Consider the following 18,843-nt stretch of genomic DNA (forward strand, 5'->3'; position numbering starts at 1 on the left):
TTTGGGGGCTCTTGGCACCTGGTCATCCTGGTGTGGCAGCCAAGAACTCTGAGTACCCAGCCATGCCCTGACTCTGTCGTGTATGGGTGGGTGGGTGGGGTCTGGGCAGAGGGATTTACCCCCAGCCTGCACTTTCGCAGGTGCTTGCCAAATCCCCCTCTTCTTGGGCTCACCTGAGGGGGACATTGGGCCTGGAGCTTCAGGAAAAAAGATGGAGAAGGTGCTGGCTTGATATGCTTCCCCTCCCACCCCACCCCACCCCCAGATCCGGGCTTGGGGCTTGGTCTCCCTGGGAGTCAGTTCCAACAGTGAAGGTTACTTTACTAGATGCATGATTTTAAATGGAATCTCCACCATCTGTTCCACCCCCTAATTACAGATGCACAGAATCCGCCTCAGAGGGCAGCATGAGGGGAGTGATTTAGAGGCTGAGCTGCTTCTGCCTGCATTAGGGCTGGGGAGACTGGGGGGGCCTCTGGGTATTGCTCACAGCCCCTCAATCCCATCTCTTTCCCAGGGGCCCCTCGTGCCTCTTCTCTTGTTGGGGGAAAGGCTCCTAGAAAGGTGGCCCGACCCCCTAGAGCTGAAAGAGGAAGCAACTGCAATGCTGAGGGAGGGGTCCCTGAGAGATCGCCTGTGTCCCAGGCCCCAAGTCTGGGGAGGCAGGCTCCATTAGAGCCTTAAAAAATTCAGTGGATCGATCTCTTGCCTGCTTCTTGTGCCCTGGGGAGCCACAGGCGCTGGCCTGGCCCAGGTGTCTGCCCACCCCAGGGGTAGCAAGGATTAGTGAGGTTAGGGAGGGGGCGGTTAGAGCAGAGGTGGGGACATCCAGGTTTTGGCAGCAGAGGATGTGGCCAGGCACGCCAGGACCCACCAGGTGTGTTTGCACGTATGTGCCGGTCCTCCTTGGCGCAGCTGGCAGGCCCGACCCCAGCTTGAGCCTTGCCCTGTGGGGCTAGACGGGCACCAGGGGCCGGAGGGGATGGGCCAGGGCCTGGGCCTCAGAGGGTTCCGAGGGACACCCCGAGGATGGGTCTACCTTTGCCTGTGGCTCCGGGGACCTGGGGCCCCGGCCAGCTCGCTGGTGGTGGTGGCGGCCGCGGGCACGCTGCGGTAGAAGCTGGAGCATTCACTGTGGGGAGAAAGGGAGAGAGGCCGGGCTACAGGAATTTTAAAGATTGCTGCAGGCAGGAGGGTCTCTGGAACCTTGTGGAGCGGGCAGTCATGCAGAAGTAATCCTATCGCTGCCTGCCTGGAGGAGAGGAGAGGAGAGGGGGCTGGGAGGGGAAGGATGGCGCAGCCGCCCCTTTCCCACCTCAGCCCCTGCCCCAGCCAGCTGTGGAGGGAGCCCGGGACCCCAGGGGGCTCCCCCGGGGAGGCACCACCCTTCCACCGCTGCCTGTGCCCCCTGGAGGGGCGGCACCGCAGCTGTTGCTCGGCTAGGAGCTCTGGGTTTTATAAATAATGCAGCTTGGAGGTGGGGGCCCACTCAGCCTTGGGTCACCCACTGTGGCATCATCTCCAGCTGGCAGTCCTGTGGCAGAGCCCCTCTGCCTTCCAGCCTGCTCCTCCTCTTTTGCTATGTGAGTTTGGGCCAGAGGCCCAGCCTGTGTGAGCTGGGCCAGGGCAAAGGAGTGTGGAAGAACCCAGAACCCCCTGTCCTTTTGTACCCCGCCCCCACCAGCCTTCACAGGTTAACTGGCCACTGGCTCAGCAAATCCAGGCTGGGAAGGGATGACCCGCTGTACAGGGGCCTCCCCAGTTCCAGCCCCTCCATTTTGCAGATGGAGTAACCAAGTCCAGAGAGGGCAGGGATGGCCAAGGCCAGCCAGCTGATGAGCAGCTCCTTCCTGTCCCATTCTGCTGTCAGTCAAGGCTCTTCTCAGCCTCAGCTCAGCTAAGAGCAGGGCCTGGAGGGCGGGGGGGATGTTTGGGAAAGTGGTTGCGGCTGAGACGTTGCCATGGCGATGCTGCAGGATGCTGAGCTGAAGTGGGGGTCTTACAGGGTCTCTGGGGCCCCCAGCTCCACACCCCTGTGGTCTTCTCCTCCCCATCTCCTGTCCCTCACCCAGAGGCCTGTCAGGCAGCTCCGGTGACAGGCTGGGTGGGTGACAGGTGGTGCAGGTAATGGGCTGGGTGGGTGACGAGCTGGGTGGGTGACAGGTGGTGCAGGTGATGGGCTGGGTGGGTGACGAGCTGGGTGGGTGACAGGTGGTGCGGGTGCGAGGCAGGCAGGTGACAAGCTGGGTGGTGACGGGCCCTGCTGATGACAGGCAGGGGGTGTGGTTGGCGGGGATGCTGTCTCCTGGCTGGTGGCCTGTCGCAGCCCCCCACCCTCACGCGTGTGCACATGCACAGACTCTGGGCTCAGAGCTTGGGGCTAAGATACTAATGAGGCTTATTACGTGTGGGGGGGCAGGTGCCCAGGCTCACTAATGAGAGGCCTTTAACGAAGAGGGGAGACAGCTGGGGGGCTTTGAGGAATTTGGCTGGCCCTCCTGGTCTGGAGGATGAGCCAGGTCGGGGCCCCACCTACCCTTCCCCCCGGCCACTTGGCTTTGTGTTAATACTACCCACAGTCATGATAGTTACCATTGTCCAAGCGTTTGCTACACTGGCCGAGCCCTTTACATGCGTTTTCTTATTTCAACTCAGCAGTCGTAGGAGGGAGGCACTATTGCCCATTTTATGGATGAGGAATCTGAGGCTGAGAAGGCAAGGGACTTCACGTAACAAGTTTCTGTTGCAGCTGACATTTTAATCTTAAGTCTTTCTGTCCCCAGAGCCCGTGCTCTTAACCATCCCACCAGTAACACTCAGGTCTTGGCGCAGACCCCGACCTTCTCTCAGGGCCTCAGTTTCACTCTTCTGGAAAATGGATGTGCGGTGGAGGAGTGAGCACCATACGTTCTTCAGCTCTGACTTGGGTGGCTTCAGGGGCTCCTCCAGTTAACTGCCAAAGCCTCACCCCATCTGGCCCAGATTCTAGGTGACACCCCTGGACCGGAGAGAGGGCAGGGCTTAGCACTGAGGGAGCGGAGCTGAAGGGGGGATGCCTGGGGTATCCAGACCACTTCCTGCATTGTGTGGTGGGGAGGCTGAGGCCTGGAGAGGAGCAGCAAGGGCCCAAGGCCACACACCCTGTAAGCTGTAGGGCCCCGTGGGATCCCAGGTCTCCTGGCCTGTTGGAAGGGCGGGGCTGGGAGTGGTGCCAGAGCTGGGAGGTCACCTCCTCCTGGACCCCACCCACCAGCCTAGCTTCTGCCCTGGAGGTTGTGAGCCCCTATATCCTGGGAGGGGGCAGGGGGCTGTTGGCCACCTCTTTAGGGCCATGCCCCTTCCCCGTCAGTCTGGGCCCGTAGTGTCAGTTGATCTCCTCCCTTTGGGACCCATTGGGGTGGAAACTCCCTGGCAACAGCTGATGGATGGGTTAAGGCCTTGACATTGGCCTGGGGCCACAGCATGACCCTGGAGGGACCAGGCTAGGGCTGGGGGGCTTGGAGGGGAATTTAAGGGAGAAGAATTAGGGTCATAAATCTTGGAGCGTCTGGGTTCTCTTCTCCTCGACCTTAATCTCTTACCAAACCTGCTCTCCGGCTGCTCATCCAAGTCTGAGGGTTGAGGGGGGTCCACCTGCCCATTCCCCTCTCCCTCCAACTGATGCCTCCCCCCCCCCCGAAATTGCACCCCCTATGGGGAAGAACAAGTTGCAGCCACTGCCGCTGGACAGAATTAAGAACTTGTGTGTCTAGACTACTGGATTTGGCCTCTGATTCATAACGGTAGGCAGGGCAGAGAGCTTCACTGCCTCAGTGTCCCCAGCCTTGGGTTTGAAATCCTCTCCTGGTGCCTGACTGCTCAGTCAGGAAGGAGTGCTAAGACCAAGAGGGATTTCACAGCTGCGGGACACATGGCCCTGTCCTCAGAAGCCCCATTCTGCGATAAGCAGCACAGTCCTGGCCTTGAGAGCCCTCAAACCCAGAGGTGAGGTCTTGAACTCAGGCTGGGTGTGCGCTGAGGCTCAGGTAGGGAGTGGGTGGTGCTGGGTGGCTGGTCTGTTTTCCGAAGCAAAGGCCGAGGCTGGGGAGAGGCCAGAAGAAGGGTGGAGGTTTGCCTGGGGGCCTGAGGAGCCGTCTGTGGTTGGGGGTGGGAGCCTGGAAGGGTCTGGCTTTCCCATAGTCCCGGGCAGCTGTAGCCTGAAGTTCTGGGGCCCTCCTAGCTCCCCAGGGAACCCGCTGCTGCCCGGCCCTGGGGACCCAGGTGTCCTGGCGGGTGAGGGCGGGTCTCCGGCAGGCGCCCTGCCAAGCCTCGCAGCCTGCTCACCAGGAATCTTGCTGCTGAGAGATGGAAGATCCAGGTCGGGCCTGCAGCTCATCTCTCCCCTCCGGGAGGAGGAGGGGCCCAAAGATTCCTTCCTGCACCCGCCCTCCCATCTGGGGCAGGGCCCTCCTCAGCAGTGGGTGGGGCTGGGGGGCCCAGGACAGGCCTCTAAGGCTCCGTCACATGTCCTGGAGCCTAGCCCAGCCAGCAGTGGGCACCGGGGCACTCTGGAGGCAGAATGAGCCTGGTATGGCAGAGGAGAGGTGGGGGTAGGGTGCTGAGGCCACAGGGGGCCCTGCATAGGGGCCTAAGCCTGGCCCCGGCCCCCACTGGCTCCCCCAGGGCGGAGGGTGAAGAGTTGGTTCTCTTCCATTATGGGAGCGTGATTTTATTCCACGTGTCACGGAGTCTGAGATTAACTTGCTCACCAGTCTGTGACAAACCCCTCACACCCAACACACACATACACACAGGCAGAGACACACGGAGATCCTTGGTCTCACAAAGGCACCTTCCACAGACACACATAAGCATTTCCATGCTACAACGCATGGCAGACTCTCACATGCAGATGCACAAGCACACACCGAGATACAGTGTGTAAAGATACACCGAGATCTGGATCCACAGTCTCCAAAGCACAACGTTCTCCCACTCACACTAAGGCCACACAGACAGAGATACAAACAGGCGGTCCAGGGGGATGCTCGCAGCCCTACCTAGACATGCACAGATCAAGGACGCCCGGTGCCCCACAGGCACAGATACACATAGACACACACAACCCCAGACACAGTCTTGTGGGCAAGCCTAGACCAACCGCCACACACACTGAGACAAAGGCCCAGATACATACAGAGACAAAGACAGGCACAGACACACAGCCGGCAGCACGCACACAAGCACAGGCGTGCACACCCGGACACAGACAAAGACAAATAAATGCCCAGAGGTTTTGCTGTGGACAAAATGTGAGGCGCACACACACATCTGGGCCTCCTGCTCGACCTCTCTACCTGGGGTCGTGGTGATCTGGCGCCCGTGGCTCCAGGGAGAACTCTGAGGAACCTCCTGCTTGGTCAGAGCCCCCCACCCTGGGCCCAGGGCCAGCCCGCACCTCTGGCTCCCGGCCCGTGGCCGAGGCCATGCAGCCACACCCTCAGCAGCGCCCTGACATCCTACCTTACCCTCCGTGTCGTGCACACTCACGGTCACACCGTCTCCTCCTGCACGTGCTCACGACACCCTCCACGCCCGCACACTTATGTTTTCTCCCTCACACCCCCCTCAGGTGTCCCCTCCTTGTTGTCTTTCTCAATCACTGTCCCCACCCCCTCGCCCCGCAGACATGCACAACCTCCAGCACAGCCTTCGTGGCCCACACCCTCGCCTTCTCACGCAGACCCCCATGCACAAATAGAACGCACGGGCTCTCTGCCACAGACCCACAAGCCACGTACACGCGCTCCTTCACATACTTCCTCAGCACCGCTCTCACAGACTGATTCACAAATGCAGCACACTCACACACGCACACTCCCCCGCATACATCCCCACCGCCTTCTCACATGCGCGTGTGCGTGCACACACACACTTTCAGAGCCTCCCTCACACCATCACTTTCCTTCCTCTGTCTCTCACAAACACTCCCTCTGCCAAGAGCGTGGCTCTGCTGCAGAGCAGCCCCTGAAGTACTTGTCACTGTACTCCACCACGTCCTTGGCCTTCCTGGCCTCAGTCTCTTCCCTTCCACCTCCAGCCCTGCATACTGTGGCCTTGTATTCTTTTGCCATTTCTCTGTTTAGTCAACAAGAATATAGAGAGTATTCATTTATTCATTCAACAAATGTTGACTGAGCACTGATTATGGGTTAAGCATTGGGGATACTATGATGACACAGGTCCTTCCCTCGTAGAGCTCTCAATTTTGTGTCCAATTCGTTTGCTGCTTGTCTCATCTGACTAGAATGGAAGGTAACCCTTGATCTTGGATGTTGAGAGATGTGTAGGAGTTCACAGGAGGAAAAGTAGGGGAAGGGTGTTCTAGGCAGAGGGCAAAGAATGTGCAGAGCCTACAAGTAAATCAAGGTACAGTAGGCTGGAAACTGAGATGATGCTCAGAGACTAGAGGAGAAGCTGCAAAGAGGGAAGAAGCCAGATGTCACAGAGTTTAGATGCCATGCTCAGGGGTTTAGATTTTGTCTAGTGGGCCACAAGGAGTCATGGGAAGTCTTTAGTGACAGGACAGGGTGAGGAAATGATGGTGGTCTGACCTAGAAGAGGTGAGTGGGAAGGAAAGGAGACTCATTTAGGCACAAGAACCAGTGGGGTTCCAGTTCCAGAGCTGTGACCTCAGGAAAGTCACACAACCTCTGTGACCTGGGTCCATCACATGAGGATGGGAGACAGTACCAGAGCCGGGCTTATGGTATATGCTCGGTAAACAATAGGCATTATTGTCAGTTATCGGTAGGACACGGCAGGGCATCAGATGAGGAGGAGATTTTACTGAGCACCTACTGAGTGCTGGGTACTGCGCCAGGTGCTGGGGCCCAGAGGGGAGGTGGTCTGCGGCTTCAGGAAGCTCACACACCATAACCACAGCTCACGTGGACAACAGAGCGCGGGGTGTGAGGGTAGAGGAAGCACCTTGGAAGGTTAGAGGAGCATGAGGACTCTGGGTGGCTCACGAAGGAGCTGGCATTGAGCCGGACCCTAAAGAGGCTGGTTGAACTTGGGCAGGCAGAGGTGGGAGAAGGAGCTTCGGGGAGAAGGAGCCCTGTGAACGACAGCCTGAGGGCAAGGGGTCTAATCCGGCTGTTGTGCGGGACACAGGAAGGGGGTGTCGTGGGATGGGATTATGGAGGCGAGACCTTGGTGGCCAGGCTAAGAGGGGGGGTCAGCACGGGCTGAGCTGCACTCTAGAAATCCCATGTTTTGGTGGTAACATGGAATGTGTCCATTAGAGACTCTGCTCCAGGCTCCGCCAGAAAGCCATTGCCCTCTTCGACCTCAGTTTCCCCATCTGTGTGATGAGTTCAGTCTTGTTTAGGAGGGAGTTCCGGTATCATGTCCTGGGGCTGGCCTAGCCTACTTTGTTGGGCATCTTCTGGCCTGGGATTCTGGGTCTCAGCAGTGCTTCCTTCCTGAGCACCTTCAGCCAAAGAAAGGAGCAAAATGAGGGGTTCCCCAGAGGCAGGTTTTGGGCGCTGCAAATGAGGGGCCAGGAGCTCCACACGGAAGGGTGGGGTCTTTGCCTGGATCTGACTCCAAGCCCCAGAGGGAAACCGGAAGAGAATGTCAAGGTCCCTCTTCCCTCTCGCCCTGACCCGTGTGGTGGCAGATGTGGGCCATGTGCCCAGTCCCTGGTCCCAGGGGGTATCAGGACTATTCTGCCCACTGACAGAGGAGCAGGGCTTGGGTTCAAGAATGTGGCCCAGGGCTTAGAGTCCCCTGGGGTTAAGGAGCCAGGAGGCCAATCTTAGGGTGGCAGAGCCAAGTAAACGCCCATGGGTAACAGGGTTCATTTATATTTGGTGTTGCCAGGAGTTGTGGTCTAAGGCAAGTCCTGGTGACACCCAAAAAAATAAAAAAAGAAAAAAAATGCTGATTTTATAAAGACTGCTTTCTTCCATAGTTGACAAACTTATGATGGTACCGATGGTTGGATACTACTCTTAGAGATGAAAAAGGTCTTAAGGAATCTTCCATATTCCATTCACCAATCTGTGTTCTTGTTCAAAGCAAAATTAATTCCTTTCAAAATTAACGTATTAGCTTAATAATAATTTTTAATCTTAAAATAATCTATCTGTGAGAATGGGAATTTTGGGTAGGAAAAAGTGACAGAAGATGGGACAAAACGAGAATTCATAGAAAGACAAAACAGAATTTTTTAAATGGTGGGTACAAACTTCTGTTTCCAACTATATCAGTTTACCTTAGGAAAACATACTAGAAAGGCCAGATAAATCATAAGCAACATTTGACTGTGAGCGTTAGAAAGCTACTGAGGTAGCCATGACCTAGAAAAGTAAAATAGAGAAAGAAACTCACTGAAGTGAGAACAATATTCTGCACATGCGTTTCTAGCCCAGTCATTTAGAAACTACTGATGAAGAGCAAAAGTCTGAGAAACCAAATGTGGCTCCTAAGAGGTAGAAAAGCCAGTAGAACGTAGGACAATGTCATAGGACTAAGGAAACCAGAGTTGGAATTGAGAAATAACAAGGCAGCTAGAATTTTAAGGACCAAAATCACAGAGAGAGTAAAGATTCAGAGAACGGAGCTGCATTCAGCAACAGTGTTCCCTTGCAGTATTTTCCATGTATAAAAGGTAGACAAGACAAGATGCTAAGAAGTCAAACAAAAGCTAACATGAAGTCAAAGCAAAGACTTAGTTGGCTCATAATGCTGAAGAGACAAAATTGGGGTTCAGAACCTATGAAAGATTTGTGGCCCAATGGAAAACTAATGATACGAATTAGGACACTGGAAGTCTCTACATATGTGTGTGTGTGTCTGTCTGTCTGTCTGTGTGTCTGTGTGTTAGGAAGGTTGATGCAACATCTACATTGAACCTTATAAAGAAGGAAAATGAGTATGAAGTTGGTCCAGGTGACTGAGGTGATCTTCCCCTACCTAAGAATAGGAAATTCTCTCCTCAAGAAAATACAGTTGACCCTGGAACAATGTAGTATTTAGAGCTGCTGATTCCCTGTGCAGTCAAAAATCCACATACAACTTTATGGTCGGCCCTTCTTATCTGTGGTTCTGAATCTGAGGATTCAACCAACCACAGCTCATGTAGTACTGTATTACTTATTGAAAAAAAAATCCATGTATAAGTGGATCTGTGCAGTTCAAACCCAGGTTGTCCAAAGGGCAACTGTAATGTCATTCAGATTCTCTACAACTTGTCATATCCCAAGTCTGGTATTCACTGAAGAACCACTAAGACTACCAAGAAAAGGAGAATTAGAATAAAAAACAAAACAGAATCAGAATCATAGATGACCTAAACATTAAATTTCATACATATTTTGGTAAATATTATCAAGTTCAAGAAAATAGATGACAAGGTGAAGAATTTAACTTGACAACTAGAAACTAGAAACTGATTGAAGTTGAACTGATAGAGTTAAAAATTATACGAAATTTAAAACTCGGTAGTGGATTGGACACAGGTAAAGAGAGGTAAGTGCACTGGAAGATAGAGTAGTAACAATATAAAGACTAAAGCACGGGAAACGAAAAGAATAAAAAGTACACATAAGCGCATTTGAGACATATGGCCACAGTAAACATTTTTATCATATGTGTAAACTGGAGTCCAAAGAAAAAAGGAGAGAGAGATTGGGATGAAAACAATATTTCAGAAATATTAACAGCTGAGAGTTCTCTAAAACTAAAAGGAATATATGGAGCCTTAAATTCAACAAGCACTAAAAAAAAAGCAACAAGAACAAATACAAAGAAAACCACACCTAAGATCACCACAGTACAATTCATGAACAGCAAAGAAAAACATGACATCTTAAAAGCAGCCCGAGGAAAAAGAGAGAGATTACTTTCAAAGGAACAATAGGATTAAGATTACAGTTTACTTCTCAGCAAAACTGAATGGATACTAGAAAATAATGGAATAACATTTTTAAGTGGTAAAGAAAAGAGCTGCCCATTGGGAATTCTAGAGGCAGAGAAATTGTTGTTTGGAAGGAGAGATGCAATAAGGAAATTTGCAGACAAACAAAATTTAGAAAATATTTTCTCATCAGAACTGACTGAATTAAATTATAAAGGGAGACCTGCAGGCAGAAGGAAGATTATCACAGATGAAAATAAGGACTTTATAAAGAATTATGTATAACAGAAAGGATAAATAAGTGGATAAACCTAAATAAAATCTAACAACACAAAAGGGTAATAATAAAATATATCAAAAATTAGAATGCATTAAAACAAATGGAAGAGGAAAATATAGTAAAAGAAATTTAAGATTTCAGCATTGCCTGAGAAGCAGTAAAACAGCTAATAAGTCATGGTACATGTGTAACTGCTACTTATATAAAAATAACAAGCTAATACAAGGCAAAACGGAATTTGAAGAAATCTCAAAGGAAGAAAGAAGAGCAAAAGGAACATAACAAGGTGGGACAAATCGTAAACAAGGAGTAAACGATCTGTAAGAAAATACATTAACTGTAAATACTCAAATGACAAGGATTATTGAAACAAACAAAAAACCTAATTCTATGCCACCTACAAGAGACAAGAGTCAGATTGAAAATGAAAGGATTCAACAATTACGTCATAACAACAATAAGTAAAATTGAAGAAGATTTTTTAATGTTAACATAGATTTGAAAGCAAAAAGTATCACTGGCGATAATGCAGGATAATAAAACCCACTGTTACTTTACAAGGAATATATTATAAATCTAAACTTCAATGCAATATATGAAGGGAAATTCCAAAAATCTAAGTAGAAATAGAAAAATCTGAATTACCTAGATCAGTAACATAGAACCACAACAATAAATCAGCAGATTATAGAAGATCTGAATACCATCATTAAAAACTTTGGCCTAAATTTACATAAAACACTGTACCAACAATGATGGAATATATATATCCCGCAGAAATTTTTAGGTGCACGTGGCACATTTATAAAATTGACTATATTCTGGTTATAAAACAAGACTCCGAATAAGCAAGAAATTTAAAACTATATAACCAATATTTTAGCAAATAGTTGGATATTAAAGACATACTTCTGATCATTATGTAGGTCAAAGATAAAGTTGCAATGGGAATTAGAATTTTATTAATTGAATGATAATGAAAACATGCCATAACAAAACCTGTGGGTTGCAAATAAAGCTGTGGTCACAGAGAAGTTTATGTATTCCAATTATACTCTCTAAATGTAAAAGGGAAAGGAATAAAGCAACTAGAAGATAACCTATCACCCTGAGGTAGGCAGCTCCTGAACTGTACCTGGTGGGGAAGGCAGGGCAGAACTTCAGGAGGCCAGCTGAGAGCACGGTGAACACCATGTCAGGAGCAGTCTCCAAGAAAGAGAATTTAATGTACAAAGGGATGACTAAAATATATTTAAGAGCTAGCACCCTGACCCTTCTTAAGGATGACTTACGTTGCTGGGGAAAAAATAAGAAGTGCTCGATGTAGCAGGTGAATAGCTTTATAATTCCCAGGAGAATCTTGGTACCAGGACCACACAATGAAGAACTTGGAGTCCCCATGGCTAATCCAGCAGAGAAAAAAGGAGGAACAGAGATGCGAGAGAAAATAAAGGGAACTCTTGGTGCAATTCGGTGCTGCTGCAGGCCCAAGTCCAGGTATGTGCTCTGTATCTCCACATCTTAAATAAAAGCCACCATGTTCCTCAGTCTTTCAGGTACTTAGAATTTCTCTTTAGAACCTGAAAATGGGGTCACGTTTCCGGTCTGCATTGCTAGAGTACAAAATAGAGGCAGGATGTTTGAAATAGTTCTCCATCTGGCAGAGGAGGCCTTGAAGCTGTGAGCCACTCGCTGCAAACCAGCAGGACATGAAGGATTCTTGAGCAGATCTGAAGCTACTGGGAGGCCTTTGAGGAGTTAAATCCCATAGTAAATACTGTACCTTCAATGGCCCCTTCTCCCTCTCTGTCCAGCCTTCCTCCACTCCCGTGGGGGCCCAAAGGGGTTAAATGAGCACTCTTTGACTTGTACTTGGTGGTCCCAGAACTTGACTTGGGCTTGGAGACTTCCAGGAAAAGTCTGCCTTCCATCTACTGGCTTGGGTTTCTTGGGCTCTCTGCTCCAGGCTAATCCCTTCAACCTGCTTTTCCCATTTCTGCCAATAATCCCCCTCTCCAGACCTTCCTAATGCTCTTCTGGGGCAGGGGGGAGACTTACTGAGGGCAATATTTATTTCTAGAGGGAGAGGTGACCACATGACTTCACACTGGTCGTCCCCTTGATTATTCAGTTTCTGTCTAGATTAGTCGTGGGTGTTTGTGCACCCCAGCCTCACCCCCAGGAGGCTTTAGAACACTGTCCTTATCTCAGCACTGAGCCTCTATCTAGCCTCCTTCCCTCTCTCTCCTTACCCATCTTTACCCACAGACTCGCAGGCTTTCTGGACCTCAGAGGAAGATAAGCACTTCACAGAACCTCTGCTACAGAACCAAACATATTGAAATGACTCTTTACGAAGATACTGAAACAACAGAAAAAGAATACATGATGATTGTTTCTCCTGAGGGTTCAGTTACCTAGGGGGCCTTTAGCAAACTTTGACTGATAAATCTAACCTTTCCTTCCTTGGCAATAGTTGATCACACTGTGAGGAAAACAAGTTAGAGAATGGAAAAACAATATTTGGATTTCAACGAAATAATAAAGATGCAGGGACTATCTTTGACTTTTGCAAGGTAAGAAGAGAGTTTACATTTTGATTATTTGATGGCAGGAATCCCTTTTACAACAGGGCCAGTCTGCATGATGCATTTAAAAATCAACCTTTTCAAATATAGCCATAACCCCCACAAGATTTCTTGATTTCTCTGGGGTCAGATAAACTGTCACATTTCACAGTGGTGCCCTGTACATGAAAATGATAAACATAACCTGGAAGCACGGCAGTGGCTAAAACTATGGAGCTGGCAGCCATTCGCTGAAAGGATTTTTTGCTTTTAATTCATTGCATAAAATGCTAATGTCCAAATTCAGGCAGGTAGATCTTACCAACCATCAAGAGCTTCAACCCTGCTAACAGCTAAGTATGCACTTTTAAACCCTACTTTGACTGCTCCAGAAACTTACTGGGTTTCGTTAATGCCTCTGTTACTATTTCCTTTGTGTCGTTTTCTTTTTCTTTAAAAACACAGCTGTGTGATCTTGGGGAAGTTATATTATTTCCTTGAGACTTGGTTGCCTTCTCTGTGAATATCTGGGTATAATTTTAGTATTGCTCAATAGAATTTTTGGTGATAATGAAAATATTCTATATCTGTACCATGCAATGCAGTATTCAATAGCTACATGGAGCTAATAAACATCTTTGAAATATGGCAAATGCAACTGAGGAACTGAATTTTTAATCTTATTTTTAAATTTGTTTAAATATAAATAATGCCATGTGGCTAGCATCTGTTGACAGTACAGATCTACATAATATTTTAAGGACACTCTCCACTCAAAAACTCTACCATTCATTAACTCAACCTAAATATTTTTGCCCTCTGACAAACAAAAAATAATTTATGCTTCTCTTGAAATTTTCTGTCAAGACCTTTATCAGTTTGGGGACATTATATTCTTCAAATTGACTTTGCTTTATGAAACTTTAATAATGCTGGAGTTTCCTGCCCTTGGTAACACCTTTGTGTTGATGGGAAATATTGTGGATGATCAAGGACCATTTCAAGAGACCATGGAGAGAAACCTCCTTCTGGATTTAATTTCATTATGAGGATGTCAAAATGCTACATTACTTAAAATAAAACCCGTACCGTTTTTATGCTAAGTTATATTCTACATGTAGATGGAAAAATGTTAAAAAGATTTTTAAAGAACTGCGCATCTGTTTTTGAAGCTGCTTTGCCTCTTCAAGGCTTGCTAGCACTTTATCCATCTCAGTACTATTTCACTTAGTAAACAAATGCAGTTGCCATAATTGCTGCTTAGGTGTCTGTGTTCCCTTCTAGGCTATATGTTTTTGAAATTAGATACAATATTTATATAACAGGCCCTATGTATAGCACAATACCCATTGCTAATTCAGATTGTGTTTTAAGATATGAGACAAAATGTAAGACTTTTATTTTAGTCATAAACATCTAGCAAACCAACCAGAAAATAAAAGCTAGTTTTCAGTTGGTTGGCCGAGAACAAAAAAGTGAAGAATACCTAATGCAAAACCATATCTCTAATAACTACTGTTGGATTTAGAGCACACACATGCTAAAAAATATCTTCTTATCAAAGATTTGAGGTTGGACCTGAAAAAATTATATCAGAAGTGAAAATAATCATGTGGTCTGACCAGCGTGGATCACACAAAGTAAGTGTATATATAAAGTAGATAGACTACGAGGTCCTACTGTATAGCACAGGCAACTATATTCAATACCTTGTAATAACCTATAATGGAAAAGGATCTGAAGAAGAAATACATATATCGGAATCACTTGGCTGTACACCTGAAACACAACATTGTCAATCAACTATACTTCAAGTAAAACAAAACAAAACAAAAAACTAAGTGTAAAGGGAAGTATAGTTTTATAAATTCACCTCTGATATCCAATGGACCAACTGAAAGACAACAGAAACTACAACTATCTAGGAGACAGGACATGGCCGGCAAACCAGGCCGTTACCCTCGGTAACGGTCATACCTGCCAAAAAATATACAGACTAGCCTGCATTCATGAATACATAGGAATTCTTCATTTATCTGGCATTGTTAGGCAATGAGGTATTGTATGTTAGGAGAAGTTTTTTTTAAAATGACAAATTGAAGAGGAGTTATTTTAACCTTCACTCGGTAATGTTTTTCTAAAATTAAGAAATGTATCTACTGGTGTATCTAATGTTTCCTTGATAACTCGGGGTCATCAGTTCAATCAACGTTTGCATGAATAATGCAAATGGAAACAAGACAGGCATGCTTACTGAAACTGAAAATGACATAGCAATGGCTGGAATAACTGATGAGAGAGCAAGAAAAAAGCAAAACTGAAAACAAACCGTGATCAGGAAACAATCAGTCAAGTTCTGACTTTCTGTACTTAGTTTCAAAAAGAGATACCACAAATCCCAGCGAGAGACTCCAGCATCATTAGCTGTCTTTCTGCTTTGTTTCCACCTTCCTTTCCTTTTCCTTCTACCCTAGATTGTTCCAGGAAGTGTTTATAGCTCCTTGCAAGACAAATTCTAATACTTGCTTTCTCTCACACAAACTTCACAATATGTCCATGTGGTAAATGGTGTGGAGGTAAAAGAGAATTCATCACAGGGACAGCTCCTACGAAAATAAAATTAGAAACTAGCTTCTAAACATGCAGAGAGAAGGGCGTGGTGTCAGGCACTAATTTCCTTGCGAATTCCTCTCCATTTCTAATAGACGTTCTTCTTTACCAAGATCCCTTTTTATTGGTGTCCTGTTCCAGACTGCTCCACTCCGCCCATCCTCATCCTGTAAAATACATTCACACTCTTTTGTGACCCTACTTATTTGCCCATTAAATAATCAATCATAGAACTGTCGGAATTAAATGTAGAGTGAAATTAAAATACTGGAGTCACTTGGAGGGTTTAAGCAGCTCCACCAGAAAATACTGGGCATGGATTTAAAAGAGGCTGCGTGGGACTTGCTCTTGTCCAAGTTCTTTCTCAAGAAGTATCTGAAATAAGCCTAAATTCAGAGTTAATCAGACTGGCCTGCTTTCTCAGGTGGACTGGAATTCTGCTCTTTCCTCTCAACTCCCTGATGTCAGTGGTACTCTCCGGAGAGGAGGTGGACTTCTCTGCCTACTGCAGAAGCTCAGTTCCCCCAGGACCCACTCCCCATCTGAATCCCACACTGGAGGCCAGATGCCAGCCTTCCCAGAACATTCGTGGCCTCCTTTCAGTTTTTGACCTGCTCAGATTGAGTCCCTCTAGACTCTTTCTGGAAACCTGATCTTCAACCCCTTTCCCTGACCTCGATGGTTACCTTCCTACTTTAGGCCTCAGGTGCTTTAGCTATAAAATGATATAGTTGCCCTTAATTCTAAAGTCTTCTTTCTAAAGCGCTACAATGTGGTGGCTCCTTGAAAATGTTTCTCTTTGCTGGTTTAAATTTTGTAGAGAATTAAAACCCCAGCCACTCTAAAAGACAGTAAGTTACATTGGATAAGGAAAGTGTGCTTTTGTAGTTAGATTAACAGGGATGGAAGACGACTTAGTATGTTTTAAGATACTCATGATCCGTTCTCGTGAGAGTCGGGGAAGAAGGGGAAGAGAGTTAATAAAATACCAAACAATTGTGACAAATTAAGTTCACCAAGATGTAGGTGATTAGTTACTACTTGAATAAACCACACAAATCCAATCCAAGTTTTCCTTTAGTTTTCTAAGAAGGATCCCAGTGAACTGAGTCCCATGTTCAGTGACTCCACGTTCAATGGCTTAGTCTTTAAAAACTGTTATGTTGCTGGAAGCAGAAATATTGCCCAGCAGTCCTAATTGATGTTTAGCTATCACGCACATTTGAAATACATTTATTACTTTGCCTGATCTCAGTGTAATACATTCTAAAGGGGCAAAGAGCACACGAAAAGTTATGGAGTCTCCATCTTCTACACTGAAGTGTGCAATAAATTACATATTATTTGGCCGTGAAATTCACAAGCCATAGAAACCACACCATTAGCAATGTATACAGTGGTAAACAGCAGGTAATGAGAATGATATAAAACCAAACAGACTGTGTAGGTTGGCACTGCTGCCAATAAAGCAATTATTAAATGCATTCATATGCATCTACGCTAGGTAAGCTCTTTAGGGCAATTGATATGAGTTCTACATACCTGTCAGGATATTATATATAGCCCACTTTCTATGGCGTTTATTCAAAGACGCTGAGAAAGGGTTACTCTGGGTAAATTCAGACCTTTTCTCAATATAGAATTTGGTCAACATGCATTCTGAACAGCAAAATTTCACAGTATTTTCCTACACTAATTGCCACCTCAGCAAATGCAGGATTAAGTATAATGGATTATAAGAAGTTAGAAAGGAAAGATGGAAGAAAAGAAGGAAGGTAGAAAAAAGGTGGATATGGAGTACTTCAACATTTATGTAGAGTGGACCTAAAACTAACCTGAGGTTTCCCTGAATTATTAGCATATGCTATAGAAACTTAAATGAAAAAATAAAAAAATCCAGCAAGGGAAACTCAAAGATTCTTTGCTTTTTCACTTTACTGCATATCCACGTCCATCTTAAACAATCTATATGCTTATATCCAACAAGAGAGCATTGTTTTGCAAGACTGTTTGGGTTCTATCAGCATGTAAAGGTCAGACAACTTTAGCAGAGTCAGCTTTCAGGTGAATAATTGTTTCTTTCAGGTTGCGAGCATTTGAATTCTCCAGAAATGTTTCCCAAAATATGAAAATTAAAAGAGTCCTAGGACAGCGTCCTTTAGAAGTTTTATAGTATCAAGGTTTTTGGAGGAGGAGTATCCTTGTCCATTATCAACACAATGATTCCAAGCAGGTCAATTTTTGCTGAGAATATTATATAACAGAACCCACTTCACCTCCATTATACTGACAATGATCTTCCTTACTTCAACCTTGTGCTTCTTATAAAGTTGAAAATACTGAGCCAAGAACAGACAGTGACAATGCCAGAGACTCAGATGTACCTATAGGTGCCTTCAGACAACATCAGCCACCCAGGCTAAAGTCCTGGTTTAAAACATCCCAACATGAATGAATCTCAAAAACCATATGCTGAGCAAGTGAAGCCAGATCAAAAGGGCACCTACTGTATTATTCAACTTACATGAAATTGTAAACTGGGCAAAAGTCATCTCTAAAGATAAAAAACAGATCCGTGGTGGCCTTGGGGTGGGAGATGGGGATACTTTTGCAAAAGCCTAGGAGGAAACTTTCTAGGGTTTTAGAATTGTTATCTATCTTTATGGGGGTGCTAGTTATACAAATGTATACATTAATTAAAAGTCACTGAGCCGTTGACTAAAAATGTCTGCATTTTATTGTATGTAAATGATACCTTAATAAGGTTGATTACAAAATGAACCAAAACCAAAACAAAGCAGAAGAAAAACCTCTCAAGACCTTAAAGAAAATACACTGTTTTCTTCCAGGGTACCAGATTGGAAATGAGGCATTGGTCTGTTCTACCCTCAGATTATCCCTAGGATTATCTAGTCTATTTTAAACCACGAGAGTCCCCTATCAGGAAAACTCACCCCACGTTTAATTACTTTGATTTCTTCTGTGCCTCTTCTCCCAGCACAGTGAAGCCATTCACGGAAGAAAAACCAGCTTTTTCCAACTTTGCATCACCATATATTATTTGCAAAGCTATTATTTATAGAATAAAATTTGGCTACACTTTGTAAAAATCTAGCTTTTTGAGGCTTACAAATCTTAACAGTTAACCTATTGCCTCCACTGGAATTTGGAAAAAAAATTATATTGAAAATGAATAGCTGAGAATTGACATTTTTGCTTTTTGTGATTTTCTCTTCCCCTAAGATAGAAGTGAGTAGGAATGAGAAACACATAAAGAAAAAAAAATTGTCTTGCTGCCTTTGCATGGTTATAATTTATAGGAGGCCCTTTTCAACAATAATCTATTATCAGAATCAATAAAATATAATCTCCTTGAAGGCCAGGCCAGGATATTTGTCTCTTTTTCAGCAGATTGCAATACAAACCACATTCATGGATATGCTTCTTGATGATCTTTGTAATACTGGAACAGTTGCCCATTT

At 46.1% G+C, this 18,843-nt stretch overlaps 1 long non-coding RNA gene across 1 annotated transcript; it reads left to right on the forward strand.

The window, feature by feature from the left end:
* Positions 1–574: 574 nt before the first annotated feature.
* LOC125963861 (uncharacterized) lies at positions 575–2,761 on the forward strand. The gene is made up of 2 exons (XR_007476283.1): positions 575–2,115; positions 2,164–2,761. It is a non-coding gene; the product is annotated as an uncharacterized LOC125963861 (long non-coding RNA).
* Positions 2,762–18,843: the final 16,082 nt, after the last annotated feature.

The sequence above is a fragment of the Orcinus orca genome, chromosome 3 (assembly GCF_937001465.1).
Source record: "Orcinus orca chromosome 3, mOrcOrc1.1, whole genome shotgun sequence".
NCBI classification, from domain to species: Eukaryota; Metazoa; Chordata; class Mammalia; order Artiodactyla; family Delphinidae; genus Orcinus; species Orcinus orca.